The 22,206-nt window shown below is 43.2% G+C and overlaps 1 long non-coding RNA gene across 1 annotated transcript in view; it reads right to left on the minus strand.

The window, feature by feature from the left end:
• LOC138672685 (uncharacterized) overlaps positions 1 to 22,206 on the minus strand; it is a 758,018-nt gene that overhangs the window by 66,146 nt on the left and 669,666 nt on the right. Inside the window, exon 9 of the long non-coding RNA XR_011319764.1 lies at positions 21,955 to 22,081. This is a non-coding gene — a long non-coding RNA (uncharacterized lncRNA). The remainder of the gene's footprint in view (positions 1 to 21,954; positions 22,082 to 22,206) is intronic.

Below are 22,206 nucleotides of genomic sequence, written 5' to 3' on the forward strand. Positions count from 1 at the left end.
AAAGGTAACTTTGCGGTCAACACAAAACCCTACAAAAACCACGCAAAGGGGGCAAAAAGACCCTCCGTACCGAACTAACGGCACGGAGGTACACCCTCTGCGTCCCAGAGCTTCCAGCAAGCAGAAAAAAACAAATTGACAAGCTGGACAGAAAAAAACAGCAAACAAATAGCAAAGAGGAACTTAGCTATGCAGAGCAGCAGGCCACAGGAACGATCCAGGAGGAAACAGGTCCAATACTAGAACATTTACTGGAGGCCAGGATCAAAGCACTAGGTGGAGTTAAATAGAGCAGCACCTAACGCCTTCCCCACATCACCTGAGGAAGGAAACTCAGAAGCCGCAGTACCACTTTCCTCCACCAACGGAAGCTCACAGAGAGAACCAGCCGAAGTACCACTTGTGACCACAGGAGGGAGCTCTGCCACAGAATTCACAACAGACGTGATTTCGAAAGGCACACACCTGTCTATATAAGACCTCACAGCTCACAGTGCATGTCAGACCAAATGAGAATCATGACGTCAAAGGAACTGGCCAAGGAGCTCAGAGACAGAATTGTAGCATGGCACAGATCTGACCAAGGTTACAACAGAATTTCTGCAGTATTTAAGCTTCCTTAGAGCACAGTGGGCTCCATAATCCTTGAATGGAAGAAGTTTAGGACCACTAGAAGTCTTCCTAGACTTGGCCGTCCATCCAAACTGAGCAATTGCGGGAGAAGAGCCTTGGTGAGAGAGGTAAAGAAGAACCCCAAGTTCACTGTGGCTGAGTTCCAGAGATGTAGTAGGGAAATGGGAGAAAGTTCCACAAAGTCAGCTATCACTGCAACCCTCCACCAGTCGGGCCTTTAAGGCAGAGTGGCCCGACGGGAGCCTCTCCTCAGTGCCAGACATATGAAAGCCCGCAAATCTAGGTCTGAGAAACTTGTTGCATCATTCCCAAGAAGACTCATGGCTGTACTAGCTCAAAAGGGTGCTTCTACTCAATATTGAGCAAAGGGTCTGAATACTTATGATCATGTGATATTTCAGTTTTTCTTTTCTATTAAATTTGCAAAGATTGTTTTTTTCAGTCAAGATGGGGTTCAGAGTGTACATTAATGAGAAAAAAATGAACTTTTTTGAATTTGCCAAATGGCTGCAATGAAACAATGAAAAATTTAAAGGGGTCAGAATAATTTCCAAACCCACTGTAGTATAATGCACAGCCCACAGTCTCCATGTAGTGTAATGCACCCCATAGTCCTCGATATAATATAATGCACGGTGCATAGTCCACCATACTGTATATAATGCACCCTGTTGTGAATTTTGTGGCTGAGTTCACTTCTGTGGTCACAAGTGGTATTGCAGTCTCTGGGCTTCCTCCCTCAGGTGTTTTGGTGAGCTCGTTGGCTGCCTTGCTATTTAGCTCCACCTGAGTCTGTCTTCCTTGCTCCTTGTCAATGTTCCAGTGTTGGATCTGAGCTACTGCATCTTTCCTTGGGCCTGCTGCTCTGCTAGATAAGTGCTTCTAGTTTGTTTTCTGTTTTTTTCTGTCCAGCTTGCTATTGTCTTTTGCTGGAAGCTCTGAGAAGCAGAGGGGTGCACCGCCGTGCTGTTAGTTCGGCACGGTGGGTCTTTTTGCCCCTTTGCGTGGTTTTCGTTTTAGGGTTTTTTGTAGACTGCATAGTTCTCTTTGCTATCCTCGCTCTGTCTAGAATATCGGGCCTCACTTTGCTGAATCTATTTCATTCCTACGTTTGTCTTTTCATCTTGCTAACAGTCATTATATGTGGGGGGCTGCCTATTCCTTTGGGGTATTTCTCTGAGGTAAGTCAGGCTTGTATTTCTATCTTCAGGCTAGTCAGCTCCTCAGGCAGTGCCGAGTTGCATAGGTAGTTGTTAGGCGCAATCCACTGCTGCTTATAGTTGTGTGAGGATAGATCAGGTACTGCAGTCTACAGAGATTCCACGTCTCAGAGCTCGTCCTATTGTTTTTGGTTATTGCCAGATCTCTGTATGTGCGCTGATTACTGCACGCTGTGTTGCCTGATTGCCAGCCATAACAGTACAAGGAGCCTCACCAATGATTCCCAATAGAGGGAAAAAAGAAATCCTGACATCATTTTTTTTTCTTAGCTCTGTCTTCAGTCTTTTTTTTCCCCTAAACATTAGAGTGCTTCAGGACACAGCTGTGGACATGGATATTCAGGCTCTGTGCTCCTCAATGGATAATCTCGTTGTAAATGTACAAAAGATTCAAGATACTATTGATCAGAAATCGATGCTAGAACCAAGAATTCCGATTCCTGATTTGTTTTTTGGTGACAGAACTAAGTTCCTGAGCTTCAGAAATAATTGTAAGCTATTTTTGGCCTTGAAACCTCATTCTTCTGGTAATCCTATTCAACAGGTTTTGATTATTATTTCTTTTTTGCGCGGCGACCCACAGGACTGGGCGTTTTCTCTTGCACCAGGAGATTCTGCATTGAGTAATGTTGATGCATTTTTCCTGGCGCTCGGATTGCTTTACGATGAGCCTAATTCAGTGGATCAGGCTGAGAAAAATCTGCTGGCTTTATGCCAGGGTCAGGATGATGTAGAAGTATATTGTCAGAAATTTAGGAAATGGTCAGTACTCACTCTGTGGAATGAATCTGCACTAGCGGCTTTGTTCAGAAAGGGTCTCTCTGAAGCTCTTAAGGATGTAATGGTGGGATTTCCTATGCCTGCTGGTTTGAATGAGTCTATGTCCTTGGCCATTCAGATCGGTCGTCGCTTGCGCGAGCGTAAATCTGTGCACCATCTGGCGGTACTGCCTGAGAGTAAACCTGAGCCTATGCAGTGCGACAGGACTATGACTAAAGTAGAACGGCAAGAACACAGACGTCTGAACAGACTGTGTTTCTATTGTGGTGATTCTACTCATGCTATTTCTAATTGTCCTAAACGCACTAGGCGGTTCGATAGCTCTGCCGTTATTGGTACTGTACAGTCCAAATTCCTTTTGTCCATTACCTTAATGTGCTCTTTGTCATCGTATTCTGTCATGGCGTTTGTGGATTCAGGCGCTGCCCTGAATCTGATGGATTTGGATTATGCTAAACGTTGTGGATTTTTCTTGGAGCCTTTGCGGTGTCCTATTCCGTTGAGAGGAATTGATGCTACACCTTTGGCCAAGAATAAGCCTCAGTACTGGGCCCAGCTGACCATGTGCATGGCTCCTGCACATCAGGAAGTTATTCGCTTTCTGGTACTGCATAATTTGCATGATGTGGTCGTGTTGGGGTTGCCATGGCTACAAACCCATAATCCAGTATTGGATTGGAACTCTATGTCGGTAACCAGCTGGGGTTGTCAGGGAGTACATGGTGATGTTCCATTTTTGTCTATTTCGTCATCCATTCCTTCTGACATCCCAGAGTTCTTGTCGGACTTTCAGGATGTATTTGAAGAGTCCAAGTCTGATGCCCTACCTCCGCATAGGAATTGTGATTGTGCTATCGATTTGATTCCTGGTAGTAAATTCCCTAAGGGTCGTTTATTTAATTTGTCCGTACCTGAACACACCGCTATGCGCAGTTATGTGAAGGAGTCCCTGGAGAAGGGACATATTCGCCCATCGTCGTCACCATTGGGAGCAGGGTTCTTTTTTGTAGCCAAGAAGGATGGTTCGCTAAGACCGTGTATTGATTTCCGCCTTCTTAATAAGATCACTGTTAAGTTTCAGTATCCCTTGCCATTGATTTCTGACTTGTTTGCTCGGATTAAGGGGGCTAGTTGGTTTACTAAGATTGATCTTCGTGGTGCGTATAATCTGGTGAGAATCAGGCAGGGAGATGAATGGAAAACGGCATTTAATACGCCCGAGGGTCATTTTGAGTATCTGGTGATGCCGTTCGGACTTGCCAATGCTCCATCTGTTTTTCAGTCTTTTATGCATGACATTTTCCGTGAGTATCTGGATAAATTCTTGATTGTTTACTTGGATGACATTTTGATCTTCTCAGATGATTGGGAGTCTCATGTGAAGCAAGTCAGAATGGTTTTCCAGGTACTGCGTGCTAATTCCTTGTTCGTGAAGGGATCAAAGTGTCTCTTCGGTGTGCAGAAAGTTTCATTTTTGGGGTTCATCTTTTCCCCTTCTACTATCGAGATGGATCCGGTTAAGGTTCAGGCCATCCAGGATTGGACTCAGCCGACATCTCTAAAAAGTCTGCAGAAATTCCTGGGCTTTGCTAATTTTTATCGTCGCTTCATCTGTAATTTTTCTAGCATTGCCAGACCATTGACCGATTTGACCAAGAAGGGTGCTGATTTGGTTAATTGGTCTTCTGCTGCCGTGGAAGCTTTTCAGGAGTTGAAGCATCGTTTTTGCTGTGCCCCTGTGTTGTGTCAACCTGATGTTTCTCTTCCGTTCCAGGTCGAGGTTGATGCTTCTGAGATTGGTGCAGGGGCGGTTTTGTCACAGAGAGGTTCTGGTTGCTCAGTGTTCAAACCATGTGCTTTCTTTTCCAGGAAATTTTCTGCTGCTGAGCGTAATTATGATGTGGGCAACCGAGAGTTGCTGGCCATGAAGTGGGCATTCGAGGAGTGGCGTCATTGGCTTGAGGGTGCTAAGCATCGCGTGGTGGTATTGACTGATCATAAGAACTTGACTTATCTCGAGTCTGCCAAGCGCTTGAATCCTAGACAGGCCCGTTGGTCGTTATTTTTTGCTCGTTTTGATTTTGTGATTTCATACCTTCCGGGCTCTAAAAATGTGAAGGCGGATGCTCTGTCTAGGAGTTTTGTGCCCGACTCTCCGGGGTTATCTGAGCCGGCGAGTATCCTCAAGGAAGGAGTCATTGTGTCTGCCATCTCCCCTGATTTGCGGAGAGTGTTGCAGAAATTTCAGGCTAATAAACCTGATCGTTGTCCGGCCGAGAAACTGTTCGTCCCTGATAGGTGGACTAGTAAAGTTATCTCTGAACTTCATTGTTCGGTGCTGGCCGGTCATCCAGGAATCTTTGGTACCAGGGAGTTGGTTGCTAGATCCTTCTGGTGGCCATCTCTGTCACGGGATGTGCGTGCTTTTGTGCAGTCCTGTGGAATTTGTGCTAGGGCTAAGCCCTGCTGTTCACGTGCCAGTGGGTTGCTTTTGCCCTTGCCGGTCCCGAAGAGGCCTTGGACACATATTTCGATGGATTTCATTTCTGACCTTCCCGTTTCTCAAAAAATGTCGGTCATTTGGGTGGTCTGTGATCGCTTTTCTAAAATGGTCCATCTGGTGCCCTTGGTTAAATTGCCTTCCTCCTCTGATTTGGTGCCTTTGTTCTTCCAGCATGTGGTTCGTTTACATGGCATTCCTGAGAATATTGTTTCTGACAGAGGTTCCCAGATTGTCTCGAGGTTCTGGCGAGCCTTTTGTGGTAGGATGGGCATTGACCTATCTTTCTCCTCGGCCTTCCATCCTCAGACTAATGGCCAGACCGAACGAACCAATCAGACCTTGGAAACATATCTGAGATGTTTTGTTTCCGCTGACCAGGATGATTGGGTGTCATTTTTGCCGTTGGCTGAGTTCGCCCTTAATAATCGGGCCAGCTCGGCTACCTTGGTCTCTCCATTTTTCTGCAATTCTGGGTTCCATCCTCGTTTCTCTTCAGGACAGGTTGAGTCTTCGGACTGTCCTGGTGTGGATTCTGTGGTGGACAGGTTGCAGCAGATCTGGACTCAGGTAGTGGACAATTTGACCTTGTCCCAGGAGAAGGCTCAGCTTTTCGCTAATCGCAGACGCCGTGTGGGACCCCGACTTCGTGTTGGGGATTTGGTTTGGTTATCTTCTCGTCATATTCCTATGAAGGTTTCCTCTCCTAAATTCAAACCTCGTTTTATTGGTCCGTATAGGATTTCTGAGATTCTCAATCCGGTGTCTTTTCGTCTGACCCTCCCAGACTCCTTTTCCATACATAATGTATTCCATAGGTCGTTGTTGAGGAGATACGTGGCACCTATGGTTCCATCTGTGGAGCCTCCTGCCCCTGTTTTGGTGGAGGGGGAATTGGAGTATATTGTGGAGAAGATTTTGGATTCTCGTGTCTCTAGACGGAAACTCCAGTATCTGGTCAAATGGAAGGGTTATGCTCAGGAAGATAATTCCTGGGTTTTTGCCTCTGATGTCCATGCCCCAGATCTTGTTCGTGCCTTTCATGTGGCTCATCCTGGTCGGCCTGGGGGTTCTGGTGAGGGTTCGGTGACCCCTCCTCAAGGGGGGGGTACTGTTGTGAATTTTGTGGCTGAGTTCACTTCTGTGGTCACAAGTGGTATTGCAGTCTCTGGGCTTCCTCCCTCAGGTGTTTTGGTGAGCTCGTTGGCTGCCTTGCTATTTAGCTCCACCTGAGTCTGTCTTCCTTGCTCCTTGTCAATGTTCCAGTGTTGGATCTGAGCTACTACATCTTTCCTTGGGCCTGCTGCTCTGCTAGATAAGTGCTTCTAGTTTGTTTTCTGTTTTTTTCTGTCCAGCTTGCTATTGTCTTTTGCTGGAAGCTCTGAGAAGCAGAGGGGTGCACCGCCGTGCTGTTAGTTCGGCACGGTGGGTCTTTTTGCCCCTTTGCGTGGTTTTCGTTTTAGGGTTTTTTGTAGACTGCATAGTTCTCTTTGCTATCCTCGCTCTGTCTAGAATATCGGGCCTCACTTTGCTGAATCTATTTCATTCCTACGTTTGTCTTTTCATCTTGCTAACAGTCATTATATGTGGGGGGCTGCCTATTCCTTTGGGGTATTTCTCTGAGGTAAGTCAGGCTTGTATTTCTATCTTCAGGCTAGTCAGCTCCTCAGGCAGTGCCGAGTTGCATAGGTAGTTGTTAGGCGCAATCCACTGCTGCTTATAGTTGTGTGAGGATAGATCAGGTACTGCAGTCTACAGAGATTCCACGTCTCAGAGCTCGTCCTATTGTTTTTGGTTATTGCCAGATCTCTGTATGTGCGCTGATTACTGCACGCTGTGTTGCCTGATTGCCAGCCATAACAGCACCCCTCATATTCCTCCATATAGTATAATGTACCTCCATATATAATGTACATCCCATAGTCATCCATGTAGTGGTATGGATACCGTGTACTCACTGATTTAAAAGCTTAAATAAATAGTCATCCTTCCCCCTGCTTTCTCGCTGCACGGCATCCTCTTAAGCTGGCAGCTGACTTCAGTTTGCAAGTGACCAGAGTGCATGATGCCACTGCCATGTGTGTTATGTTTGCTAATGACAGGTGTTATGAAGGCAATCCAGAAACACAGTGTGCTTAGCGATCAGAGCGCACACAGTGATCTGACAAATACCCAAAAATACAAGAACGAGCTCTGAGACGTGGAAACTCTGTAGACTGCACACCTGATCCTATCCTAAACACAACTAAAAGCGGCTGTGGATTGCGCCTAACAACTACCTAGGCAACTCGGCACAGCCTAAGAAACTAGCTAGCCTGAAGATAGAAAAATAGGCCTGACTTGCCCCAGAGAAATTCCCCAAAGGAAAAGGCAGCCCCCCACATATAATGACTGTGAGTAAGATGAAAAGACAAAACGTAGGGATGAAATAGATTCAGCAAAGTGGGGCCCGATATTCTAGGACAGAGCGAGGACAGAAAAGCGAACTTTGCAGTCTACAAAAAACCCTAAAGCAAAACCACGCAAAGGGGGCAAAAAAAAACCCACCGTGCCGAACTAACGGCACGGCGGTACACCCTTTGCGTCTCAGAGCTTCCAGCAAAACAAAAGACAAGCTGGACAGAAAAAAAGCAACAAAAAAGCAAAAAGCACTTAGCTATACAGAGCAGCAGGTCACAGGAACAATCAGGAGAAGCTCAGATCCAACACTGAAACATTGACAAGGAGCAAGGATAGCAGCATCAGGCGGAGTTAAGTAATGAAGCACTTAACGAGCTCACCAGAACACCTGAGGGAGGAAGCTCAGAAGCTGCAGTACCACTTGTGACCACAGGAGTGAATTCAGCCACAGAATTCACAACAGTACCCCCCCCTTGAGGAGGGGTCACCGAACCCTCACCAGAGCCCCCAGGCCGACCAGGATGAGCCGCATGAAAGGCACGAACAAGATCGGAAGCATGAACATCAGAGGCAAAAACCCAGGAATTATCTTCCTGAGCATAACCCTTCCATTTAACCAGATACTGGAGTTTCCGTCTAGAAACACGAGAATCCAAAATCTTCTCCACAATATACTCCAATTCCCCCTCCACCAAAACCGGGGCAGGAGGCTCAACAGATGGAACCATAGGTGCCACGTATCTCCGCAACAACGACCTATGGAATACATTATGTATGGAAAAGGAGTCTGGGAGGGTCAAACGAAAAGACACAGGATTGAGAACCTCAGAAATCCTATACGGACCAATAAAACGAGGTTTAAATTTAGGAGAGGAAACCTTCATAAGAATATGACGAGAAGATAACCAAACCAGATCCCCAACACGAAGTCGGGGACCCACACGGCGTCTGCGATTAGCGAAACGTTGAGCTTTCTCCTGGGACAAGATCAAATTGTCCACTACCTGAGGCCAGATCTGCTGCAACCTATCCACCACAGAATCCACACCAGGACAGTCCGAAGACTCAACCTGTCCTGAAGAGAAACGAGGATGGAACCCAGAATTGCAAAAAAATGGAGAAACCAAGGTAGCCGAGCTGGCCCGATTATTAAGGGCGAACTCAGCCAACGGCAAAAAGGACACCCAATCATCCTGGTCTGCAGAAACAAAACATCTCAGATATGTTTCCAAGGTCTGATTGGTTCGTTCGGTCTGGCCATTAGTCTGAGGATGGAAAGCCGAGGAAAAGGATAGGTCAATGCCCATCCTACCACAAAAGGCTCGCCAGAACCTTGAAACAAACTGGGAACCTCTGTCAGAAACAATATTCTCAGGAATGCCATGCAACCGAACCACATGCTGAAAGAACAAAGGTACCAAATCAGAGGAGGAAGGCAATTTAGCCAAGGGCACCAGATGGACCATTTTAGAAAAGCGATCACAGATCACCCAAATGACTGACATCTTTTGAGAAACGGGAAGGTCAGAAATGAAATCCATCGAAATATGTGTCCAAGGCCTCTTTGGGACCGGCAAGGGCAAAAGCAACCCACTGGCACGAGAACAGCAGGGCTTAGCCCTAGCACAAATCCCACAGGACTGCACAAAAGTACGTACATCCCGTGACAGAGATGGCCACCAGAAGGATCTAGCCACTAACTCTCTGGTACCAAAGATTCCAGGATGACCAGCCAACACCGAACAATGAAGTTCAGAGATAAGTTTATTAGTCCACCTATCAGGGACGAACAGTTTCTCTGCTGGACAACGATCAGGTTTATTCGCCTGAAATTTTTGCAGCACCCGCCGCAAATCAGGGGAGATGGCAGACACAGTGACTCCTTCCTTGAGGATACCCGCTGGCTCAGATAAACCCGGAGAGTCGGGCACAAAACTCCTAGACAGAGCATCCGCCTTCACATTTTTAGAGCCCGGAAGGTACGAAATCACAAAGTCGAAGCGGGCAAAAAAAAAAAAAAAACGGGCCTGTCTAGGATTCAAGCGCTTGGCAGACTCGAGATAAGTCAAGTTCTTATGATCAGTCAATACCACCACGCGATGCTTAGCTCCTTCAAGCCAATGACGCCACTCCTCGAATGCCCACTTCATGGCCAGCAACTCTCGATTGCCCACATCATAATTACGCTCAGCGGGCGAAAACTTCCTGGAAAAGAAAGCACATGGTTTCATCACCGAGCAATCAGCACCTCTCTGTGACAAAACCGCCCCTGCTCCAATCTCAGAAGCATCAACCTCGACCTGGAACGGAAGAGAAACATCTGGCTGACACAACACAGGGGCAGAACAAAAACGACGCTTCAACTCCTGAAAAGCTTCCACAGCAGCAGAAGACCAATTAACCAAATCAGCACCCTTCTTGGTCAAATCGGTCAATGGTTTGGCAATGCTAGAAAAATTACAGATCAAGCGACGATAAAAATTAGCAAAGCCCAGGAACTTTTGCAGACTTTTCAGAGATGTCGGCTGAATCCAATCCTGGATGGCTTGGACCTTAACTGGATCCATCTCGATAGTAGAAGGGGTAAAGATGAACCCCAAAAATGAAACTTTCTGCACACCGAAGAGACACTTTGATCCCTTCACAAACAAAGAGTTAGCACGCAGGACCTGAAAAACCATTCTGACCTGCTTCACATGAGACTCCCAATCATCTGAGAAGATCAAAATGTCATCCAAGTAAACAATCAGGAATTTATCCAGATACTCACAGAAGATGTCATGCATAAAAGACTGAAACACAGATGGAGCATTGGCAAGTCCGAACGGCATCACTAGATACTCAAAATGACCCTCGGGCGTATTGAATGCAGTTTTCCATTCATCTCCTTGCCTGATTCTCACCAGATTATACGCACCACGAAGATCTATCTTAGTGAACCAACTAGCCCCCTTAATTCGAGCAAACAAGTCAGATAACAATGGCAAGGGATACTGAAATTTAACAGTGATCTTATTAAGAAGGCGGTAATCAATACACGGTCTCAGCGAACCATCCTTCTTGGCTACAAAGAAGAACCCTGCTCCCAGTGGTGATGACGATGGGTGAATATGTCCCTTCTCCAGGGATTCCTTCACATAACTGCGCATAGCGGCGTGTTCGGGCACGGATAAATTAAATAATCGACCTTTAGGGAATTTACTACCAGGAATCAAATTGATAGCACAATCACAATCCCTATGCGGAGGTAGAGCATCGGACTTGGGCTCTTCAAATACATCCTGATAATCAGACAAGAACTCTGGGACCTCAGAAGGGGTGGATGACGAAATCGACAAAAATGGAACATCACCATGTACCCCCTGACAACCCCAGCTGGATACCGACATGGAATTCCAATCCAATACTGGATTATGGGTTTGTAGCCATGGCAACCCCAACACGACCACATCATGCAGATTATGCAACACCAGAAAGCGAATAACTTCCTGATGTGCAGGAGCCATGCACATGGTCAGCTGGGCCCAGTATTGAGGTTTATTCTTGGCCAAAGGTGTAGCATCAATTCCTCTCAATGGAATAGGACACCGCAAAGGCTCCAAGAAAAACCCACAACGTTTAGCATAATCCAAATCCATCAGATTCAGGGCAGCGCCAGAATCCACAAACGCCATGACAGAAAACGACAACAAAGAGCATATCAAGGTAATGGACAGAAGGAATTTGGACTGTACAGTACCAATGACGGCAGACCTAGCGGACCGCTTACTGCGCTTAGGACAATCAGAAATAGCATGAGTGGAATCACCACAGTAGAAACACAGACCATTCAGACGTCTGTATTCCTGCCGTTCAACTCTAGTCATAGTCCTATCGCACTGCATAGGCTCAGGTTTAACCTCAGGCAGTACCGCCAAATGGTGCACAGATTTACGCTCGCGCAAGCGTCGACCGATCTGAATGGCCAAAGACAAAGACTCATTCAAACCAGCAGGCATAGGAAATCCCACCATGACATCCTTAAGAGCCTCAGAGAGACCCTTTCTGAACAAAGCTGCCAGCGCAGATTCATTCCACTGAGTGAGTACTGACCATTTCCTAAATTTCTGACAATATACTTCTATATCATCCTGACCCTGGCACAAAGCCAGCAAATTTTTCTCAGCCTGATCCACTGAATTAGGCTCATCGTACAGCAATCCGAGCGCCAGGAAAAACGCATCGACACTACTCAATGCAGGGTCTTTTGGCGCAAGAGAAAATGCCCAGTCTTGAGGGTCGCCGCGCAAAAAAGAAATAATAATCAAAACCTGTTGAATAGGATTACCAGAAGAATGAGGTTTCAAGGCCAGAAATAGCTTACAATTATTTTTGAAACTTAGAAACTTAGTTCTATCTCCAAAAAACAAATCAGGAATAGGAATTCTTGGTTCTAACATAGATTTCTGATCAATAGTATCTTGAATTTTTTGTACATTTATAACGAGATTATCAATTGAAGAGCACAGACCCTGAATATCCATGTCCACACCTGTGTCCAGAATCACCCAAATGTCTAGGGGAAAAAAAAAAGTGAACACAGAGCAGAAAAAAAAAAAAAAATGATGTCAGAACTCTTTCTTTCCCTCTATTGAGAATCATTACTTTGGGCTCCTTGTACTGTTATGTTTGCTAATGACAGGTGTTATGAAGGCAATCCAGAAACACAGTGTGCTTAGCGATCAGAGCGCACACAGTGATCTGACAAATACCCAAAAATACAAGAACGAGCTCTGAGACGTGGAAACTCTGTAGACTGCACACCTGATCCTATCCTAAACACAACTAAAAGCGGCTGTGGATTGCGCCTAACAACTACCTAGGCAACTCGGCACAGCCTAAGAAACTAGCTAGCCTGAAGATAGAAAAATAGGCCTGACTTGCCCCAGAGAAATTCCCCAAAGGAAAAGGCAGCCCCCCACATATAATGACTGTGAGTAAGATGAAAAGACAAAACGTAGGGATGAAATAGATTCAGCAAAGTGGGGCCCGATATTCTAGGACAGAGCGAGGACAGTAAAGCGAACTTTGCAGTCTACAAAAAACCCTAAAGCAAAACCACGCAAAGGGGGCAAAAAAAACCCACCGTGCCGAACTAACGGCACGGCGGTACACCCTTTGCGTCTCAGAGCTTCCAGCAAAACAAAAGACAAGCTGGACAGAAAAAAAGCAACAAAAAAGCAAAAAGCACTTAGCTATACAGAGCAGCAGGTCACAGGAACAATCAGGAGAAGCTCAGATCCAACACTGAAACATTGACAAGGAGCAAGGATAGCAGCATCAGGCGGAGTTAAGTAATGAAGCAGTTAACGAGCTCACCAGAACACCTGAGGGAGGAAGCTCAGAAGCTGCAGTACCACTTGTGACCACAGTGTGAATTCAGCCACAGAATTCACAACACATGTGCCCCTAGTCACGTGCATGCCGATGTCAGCTGCTGGTCTATGATTGGCCAGCAGCATGTATTGCCATGTACAGACAAGATTAGTCTGTGCACCACAATACATTGAATGTGCATCTGAGGATGCAGGAAATAGGAGTTCACAGGAAGACACATAGCACATGCAGCTCTGTGTCTATGTTGGATGACAGGCTGTATGGTGCCATCATGCAACCATGCATCCTGCCATCTAGATGTAGCAGAGCTAGACTTGTCGTGGAACAAATGTATTATAGTTTTCTCTATGGAAAGGTGATTAATATTGTTATTTGTTATTTAACTCTTTTGCAGGAGACATTGGCGTCTGTGGAATGGGGAATGTCGTAAGTATGGTTTAATTAAGATTTATTAAAGGAGTCTGTGTCATTCTTTCAATTAAAGGACTTTATTCTGGGTGTCTGTGTTTTTATACAATATGACTATGGGGTTAGTAATGGGAGCGTCATATTGATGCCTCTCCATTACTAACCTCGGGGCTTGATGTCACCGGACAGTACAAAGGTGACATCAACACCCCAACTATCACCACACTTGCCACTGCTACAGGGCAAAAGCGAGGCTAAGTGCCAGAATTGCGCATCTAAGGCTAGGTTCCCACTTACGTACCGGGGCTTTGCGGACGGCTGTGTTCTTCCTCCCTGAAGCTCCACCCACTACCGCACTTCTTCTGTTTAGGTCCGCCTACTTCTGCATGTGTCCTGGGTACCTATCTTTGGGTACGCAGGACATGTGGATGTATGCGGATGCATGTGGATGCATCGTTTTGACAGCACGGGAATGCAACTTGGCGACAGATCTAAATTTTTATAGCTTTTTGGAACAGATTAGAAAGAGAGCAGGAAGATATTGGAGGTGTTTTAAGGGAGCAACCCTACTACCCACATTTTCTTCAGGATGCACTGCTGAATAATGTCCTCCATGCTGCTGCTACAGAAACCCAGGAGGTCAGGAATCTCTCAACTCAATGTGTGAAGGCTATTGAGGGCATCATATCAGCAAATCTACAACTATTAGTTTATTAAGTGTATCCTTGATGAAATCTAGCCTAACCTTCAACATGACCATATTGATGTTTACCTTTATGGGATACATGTTCTAAAAAAATTCTCCTCTAATCTCCATATCTTCATGCATTAACTATGCAAATATGAGTGAGATTTTGGTTTGAGTGAACAGGCATGGTTGGGTTAAAAAAGGATCCAACTTCACGACACTTAAAGTGAATCTTCAACTTTTATCATCCAGTCATTTTCTTGTCAATATTCTGTGTTAATTGTTTAATATATTATAGAACTTAGAACATGGAATTTTGATACTGTATGTGGGAAAAATTAAAAACTTATCATGCAAGCGATCTGCAAGCGCAACAAGAGGGCACCAAGTGCAAAACGTTCAATGTACATATTGTAGATAGTTGGGTGTCTCAGCAGTAGGAAACAAGATGGTAAACTATTGTCATGGGTCATTTTTAAATAAGCATATCCAAAGAGAACAGCACTAAGAAGAAATTGGTCAGTGGTTCATGTGTTAGGATAGTTTATTTAGACAGAGGGTTTTTTGTAATCGATAAGGAAAATCTGAGAACAGATTGAGACCAATAGGGTCAAACTAGACAGTGAATATGTTGAAACCGCATGGCAAAAGTTTTTGATAACAACTAAGCAGTAAAACAATTCTTTAATTTTCGTTTTGGAGAAGTAATGTTGTACGGCTTGTTAAGGTGGCAAACAATGACTACTAGGGTAGCTACATCCAATAAATGGTACCAGACAGGTTTATTTCCTCTACAAGGGAGATAATTTGCATACCATTTTCCCAGGAAGCATTGCTACTTCTAACGGTCCCCCTACAGTAGCTGGCGGTCTGCACAAGGAGAAACAGTACTCTATTTGACCTCTGTAAAAGACCTTTCACCCAGGAAATCAGAGATTCTGAAATGCACTGACGATGGTCAAGAACCCTGAAATCAGAGGTGGATTCAGATAGCTGAAGGCTCTTGTGCAAGACAGTGTAAAGACCCTTTTTTATCCAGCACCTGATCATATTTATCTCTCTCCAACAATTTACAAATAATTGATAGCTAAGCTATGTTGTTAGATAGTAGAAAGTTGCTTGCTAGGTGAGAGGGCTTCCTTACCTACCTGCACAGGTTGCACCAATGGTATGTCTGCCCCTGTCTGTAACATTTTTCTAAAGATGGATATATTTCCTTTGGAGAAAGCTCAACTTTGGCTAAATATCTACAATTAGGTAGCAAGGATCAGTTATTGACTTGAAGGATCGCTACCTTCAATAGGAGGCATTATTGAGGCTGTGCGGTGGCTCATTTGCTGCACATGGCTGCACATCCAGTTGGAAGAATGTCTCACGTGGGGTACCACAGGGTTCTGTCCTGGGTCCTGTATTGATCAACATCTTTATCAATGATTTAGATGAAGGAATTGAGAGTAAACTGATTAAATTTGCTGATGACACAAAGCTAGGAGGGATAGCTAATACTGGAGAAGAGAGAGAGGATTCTAAAAGATATAAATAAACTGGAGCAATGGGCAGCAACTAACAGAATGGCCTTTAACAAGGAAAAATGCAAAGTACTACATCTGGGCAATAAAACTAAAAAAGCATATACAGAATAGGAGGAATAGGGCTAAGCAACAGCACATGTGAAAAAGATAATCAACCAATAACCATACTGGCGCTGCACGTGTTTGTATCAAAGGGGAGAGAGGATAAGGAAAAGCAGCTGGTATTTAGACAGAAGCTGTGCTGACCTCTGTCGATTATATTGACATAAACAGTAAGTGTTAAAAATACCACCCTAAAAAATGCCTCGCTACAAAGGATTTGTTAAACTAAAAGTTCCACTGCTTACCAACGAGAGTGTGTGGATAAACACATTAAAGGTAAATGTTGTGACCAGCAGGCTGCAGTCAGGGACTAGGGTATATTAAACCTTCCTTGTGAGGGTTTAATAATTAAAGAATAACAGCCTGGTTCATATATAATCCATTTTGCATACCTTTAAGATGCTGCATAAAGATTCCCTGTTGTCCACAGGGTGGATAGCTCCGGTATACATGGTTCCTGTGCCGCTCGTGAAGCAGAGCGTGCAGTGCGGAGGAAGTGCCGTAAGGTGCAGAGCCAGAGGCGCCCCGGCCAGTAGCGTCCCTGGTTACACGAGGAGGAAAGGAAGATGGCCGATGCTGCTCTGCCGCTCGACCTAGACGTCACTTATCCTACGGAAACACAGGGAAGTCAGATTGAACCAACGCGTTTCAAGGTGGAGCGCACCTCTTCATCAGGAGAGTCCGTAACTGCATGCTCTGCTTCATGAGTGGCACAGAAACCACGCATACCAGAGCTATCCACCCTGTGGACAACAGGGCATCTTTATGCAGCATCTTAAAGGTATGCGAAATGGATTATATATGAACCAGGCTGTTATTCTTTAATTATTAAACCCTCACAAGGAAGGTTTAATATACCCTAGTCCCTGACTGCAGCCTGCTGGTCACAACATTTACCTTTAATGTGTTTATCTACACACTCTCCTTTCTAAGCAGTAGCAAGGCATTTATTAGCGCGGTATTTTTAACACTTACATGTGAAAAAGACTTGGGTATACTAATAGATCATAAACTGAACATGAGTCAACAGTGTGATGCAGCAGCAAAAAAGGCAAATACAATTCTGGGATGTATTAACAGAAGCATAGAGTCTAGATCATGTGAAATCATTATTGCCCTCTACTCCTCTTTGGTCAGACCTCATCTGGAAATACTGTGTCCAGTTTTGGGCACCACATTTTAAAAAAAAGACATCAACAAACTGGAGCAAGTTCAGAGAAGAGCGACCAGAATGGTGACCGGTCTGTAAACCATGTCCTATGAGGAACGTTTACAGGATTTTGGAATGTTTAGATTGCAAAAAAGAAGACTGAAAGGAGACTTAATAGCTGTCTACAAATATCTCCAGGGTTGTCACTTTGTAGAAGGATCATCTCTATTCTCATTTGCACAAGGGAAGATTAGAAGCAATGGGATGAAACTGAATGGGAGGAGACACAGATTAGATAATAAAAAATTTTTTTTTGACAGTTAGGGTGATCAAAGAGTGGAACAGGCTGCCACAAGAGGTGGTGAGTTCTACTTCAATGGAAGTCTTCAAACAGAGGCTGGACAGAGACCTGTCTGGGATGATTTAGTGAATTCTGCTTTGAGCAGGGGGTTGGACCAGATGACCCAGGAGGCCCCTTCCAACTCTACCATTCTATGATAACATTTATATGGAGTTTGTATGTTTTTCCTGTGTTTGCGATGGTTTCCTCCAGGCTCCCAAGTTTTCTCTCACATGCCAAAGACATACTGATAGGGAATGTAAATTGTAAGCCCCAATGGAGACAGTGATGATGATGTCTGTAAATTGCTGTAGAATTAATGTCACTATGTAAATGAGTAATAAATAAATTAGACAGACAGCTCTCTTCTTCTTAGACAAGAGCTAATTTGATACAAAATTTGGCGTTCCATTTAAGGTGCAGACATTTTTATATGAGATCTCTTTGAACCTAATCAGACCAATGGATCCCACCCAACACAATACTACATAGAAGAATTACCTTCCGAGCATACTTTACTCACAAAGGCTCAAAGAAACACAAGTGTATCTTTTTCTTTTTTTTTTTACCATGCGGACAAGAATGACATCCCCGTTCTCTGGGAGCGCAGCCACTTTTGTTGAGCAACCATTTAAATCAAAAACAGATGTAGCAGCTGTTTTTTGCACCTGTCAGCGCACACCAGTGACTGAAATAATGAGCTAGCCCCCACCTGGGACCTCTATTGGGAGGTGGGGGGCATCTTCAGAACGTGAGAGAATACACGGGGCATGTACTGTAGTCCCGAGATCTATAAGAGAAATGTACCTCGGCTGGCTCCATGTGTGTACACAAAATATATCACACGACAGACACAACACAATGAGGTCGTTAAGAACAAAAGCGACGTGCGTCTCTCCCACCACAAGGCTGGAAATTGGCTCTCGTAGACGAGAACTATTTTATCAGCTGTGTCGCTTTTTCTACAATGGCCTGGAATAATTCATGTGTCGTATAATTAAACCACCGTCCTGTAGTTCCCCTTGCATTGAGAACATGGGAAGCCCCCTAGTATGATTACATCTCTGGGAAAAGAAGAAGAAAAACCACAGGCTTCTACTGAATGGAGTCTCGTCAAATTCGAAAAGCAACGTATGAGAAAATTAAAAAAAAACAACAAAAACACTGTAAACACTTAAAAGCCTCGTACTACAGTCAAACAAAGACTCCTCTTTCTGGCCTTTTAATCTACTAATTTATTTTTTCAACCAAGGCATAAATCGAAACACAGCTGTAACCAATGACTTGCAGATCTAGTTCCTCTTCCAGCTGGATCCTGTTCTGCTGAAGCAGCAAGATTTTCTGCATTGTTCCCTTTTGTACATCTGGAGAAATCGTTTGAGTTTAGAGGTGACAAGAAAAGCTCTTTAAATAAACCCAACCAACGGTGAAGATGCCCAGGCAACCAGCAAATCCCCATCAGGGGGATGCTTATTAAAATAAAGCTTCCATTGAGAGGCACTCCTTTTTGTGTGTTTATACGTCTATCCGCCTTGAATTTTTTTTTCCTTTTATCAACTAAGAAGACTAAAAATCCTGTGCAGTCGACTGGCTAGCCTTCACTTGTTACATATATTTTCTAGAAATTTTACTTTTTTTTTTAGTTTTCAATAAATTTACCAGGATTTTAATACGGAAATAGACTGAAGGGAGGATTAGTGACCATATAACGGCTGCCTCCACTGTAGATTTTTTTTCTTTGTTGGTTCACGCTATATAACATGGAAGGGCTAGGTATTCTTACTTCAACATTTTCGAAAATGCTATGAGTGAGTTGGCTCAATACCAATAAACGGCCACCATCCATCATAATTACTTGATAGGTCTTTGCCAACAGAGAAATGCTATCATTATGGCTTTTTCTAATAGAAGTAAGTCATGGTGCTGTCATGGATCTGTCATATGGTGGATCCAATTTGACATCAAACTGTCATATGCAGGTTCATAAGACAGCCATCACGAAATGAACCATTATTGTTACTATCAGATCAATGGAAAGCTTAACATAAACCTTCTAGACACTATTAGTCCTTTGTATGATTCCACCAATGCAATATGGTTTATGTTGAGCCTTACAAAAAATGCAAACATAAATTCAAATGGTGTATATTTGGGTTACGTTGGGTTTCTCCATAATTTTGATGACCAAAATTGCGCTGCATCTTGCACTATTAGTACCAAAGTGAAGGAACCTCTCCCCAAAAATGTGAGTAGTGGAAGGAGTCTACCCAACAGTACATTTGGCATCCCTCACACACACATACAAACACACAAGTGTAACAAACCAAACTGGCTTAAGTTAAATGTTTTATGTTTTTTCAAAAATATTTGAATTTTTTTTTTTGGTCTCCATTTAATTTTGCTTGTTGCAAAATATCCTAAAAAGTAGCTATTTTCATTATGATCGCTAAGCCTTAAATTGAGCTAAAACATCTTTTTCTCTAGAAATAACTTTTATTTTTCCCTATTTTCCACCTCTAAAACCTCGGGGCTTCTTATAGTCCGGTGTGCCTTATAGTCCGAAAAATACGGTAGTCTTTTAACTTTCATAACTTTTATGCAGTCATCTCATTTTCATCACAAATATAATTACAATACAGTAACAGTTATTTTGGTAATAGTCACAGATCACTTCCTCTACCTCCCTGCACAGTGATCTCTGCACAGATCATAGGGCATGACTAGAAAAGACTGGTATATAAATCTCAATGAGTCAGATCCTGGCAGTTGCTATTAAAAACTTATTATGTTTCAAAATCAAACAAAATAATGAAAATAACCCCTTCACTTGTACATTTTATGGTAAAAATGACCAAGCCATATGATTCTTCTCATCAGTACGATTACGGAGATATCAAACATGTAGTACTTTTTTTATTATTATAATAGTGGAAAAACAATACAATCAGTTTGCAAATAAAAAATAGAATTGTGCCATTTTCTGACACCTGTAACATTTTATTTTTCGTCCGATGGAACTTTGTGACAGGTGACCCGATGGGCTGAGTTAATGACACGCACACGCACGTTGGCGCGTGTTAAATACCGCTGTCAGAGATTAACAGTGGCATGTAACAAGTTGACGATCACGGATGGAGCGGCTCCACTCGCGATTGTTAGCGGCAGGTGCTGGCTGCATTACACAGCCATCACCAGCTGGATATAGGGTGGACTCACTGTGTAAACCCGCTCCATACACCCGCTTCCGAAATGCTCTATATGTATAGGGTGAATGACGTAAAGAGGATAATATAGGTCCGGACATACATACCCTTTAAATGTCTTTGTATTAATTTAAAAACACAAAAACGGATCGTCATCACATGGATAAATAGTGAATAATATCTATTGAAAACTTCTTATAATAACAGATGTGAATGGATAGATTTTTGAATTAGGCATAGGTTATACACAGTATAAGATATGCGGTATGAGGGGATAAGTGGCCTCAATGAATGAGTATCATCATTAACAGAGGTGTCAGTTAAATTGGAAGTTCAGTAAGGGACCTAATTAGTGTAGACACTGATCTTATATAGTGAGCTCAATTTATCTGGAAGCCTCGAAAAGCAACTCATGGGCTGCACATATGGAGGAACCAGCCATGGGAGGGTTCTGGTAGACGTTACCTAAGCACTGATTATAGTAAGAATCTTCAAGAATTTCTATTTTGATTGAAATCAAGAAACTGCGAGGAACAAGTGGGCAATGTATCTCAATGGTCGTTTGGTAAGAAGGAAATAAGTAAAATAGCTGGAACTAGTGGTGCAAAGAATATATTATATAAAATTTTACTATCTGAGGGGTCTCGAAATGATTTGGGATTAGGCAGGACCACAATAGATGGTAGAAAGAACTGGTGTAATCTTTGCGTCTGCAACTCAGATATATCTGATTTTATGCATTAGGTCTTACAAACTTAGGAATTGCTTGCAGATCAAGACATTGACCACAGTTGACCATAATTGCATTTTTGTTAGCTTTTTGGCATATCAATTAGAGACTTTTTAATTTGCGAAAAATTCATTAAACAATTTGTGCATTTTTTTTTATCCTTTGTTGTTTAGATTTTTATCTGATTTTTATGCCAGTGTGGCATTTCCAGATGTTTTAGACTGATTTATTGAATGCATTATGTGATGGCAGACTAAAGACTTTGTAAACGTTTTTCACCTGGAACGGATGCTGCTCTTTCTTCAATATTTGTGAGTATTGGTCCAGTTGGATCCATGGACTCTAGAGCGTGCACCTTGATCATCTGAGTGCTGTTGGTTGATTGCCTTATATATTTGATTCATTGAATGCAACTTTTTAAAAAGTAGCAACATTTAGTTCACATGCACTCCAGTTCACCATTAGATTGATTTTATGCATACCAGTAATTTTGGTGCAATTTTTGCACCATTTTGTGAAACGTGTGACTTTTTCTGCTAAGATTTAACAAAATCCATCACAGACAAAAATTAAAAAAAAAGCATTGTTGATTTTGCTCAATATTCATGAAGCGCGTGCACCATGTTGACTAATTAGGCACAAAAAACCTCAATGAATATCACAAAACTAAAGAAAAATAAATTTAAAGGGAACCTGTCAACAGGTTTGGCATCGCAAGAAGATGGGAGGTGCCGGACCAAGAAGAGCAACACCTCTTGGACCGCCCCGCAGGTGAGTATGATAAAAGTTATTTTTCTTCTTTTTTCTTTTCTTTCTTTTAACTTCACGTAAGTTTTAACTTTTACTAAAACAGATGAAAAACTCTATTTCCCAATAATACGCTTTACTATACCTCAACTTGGTGTCAGATGTCCTCATAAGGATTTCCCTGTAGAGCCAGGAATAGATGGAAAGTTCTTCAAAAAATATTTTGACAGATGAAACCAAAATTTCCCAGATGCTATTCCAATTACTTATATCTGAAAATAAAAGTTTAAGTAAATTTAATGAAGGGCATATGAGAGCTATCAAACATCATTGATATTATTTATATTCGAGATTTCAAAATGGAAATATTATCTTACATCTCTACAGCAAATATCAT

This window comes from Ranitomeya imitator, chromosome 3, assembly GCF_032444005.1.
Source record: "Ranitomeya imitator isolate aRanImi1 chromosome 3, aRanImi1.pri, whole genome shotgun sequence".
Lineage (NCBI taxonomy): Eukaryota > Metazoa > Chordata > Amphibia > Anura > Dendrobatidae > Ranitomeya > Ranitomeya imitator.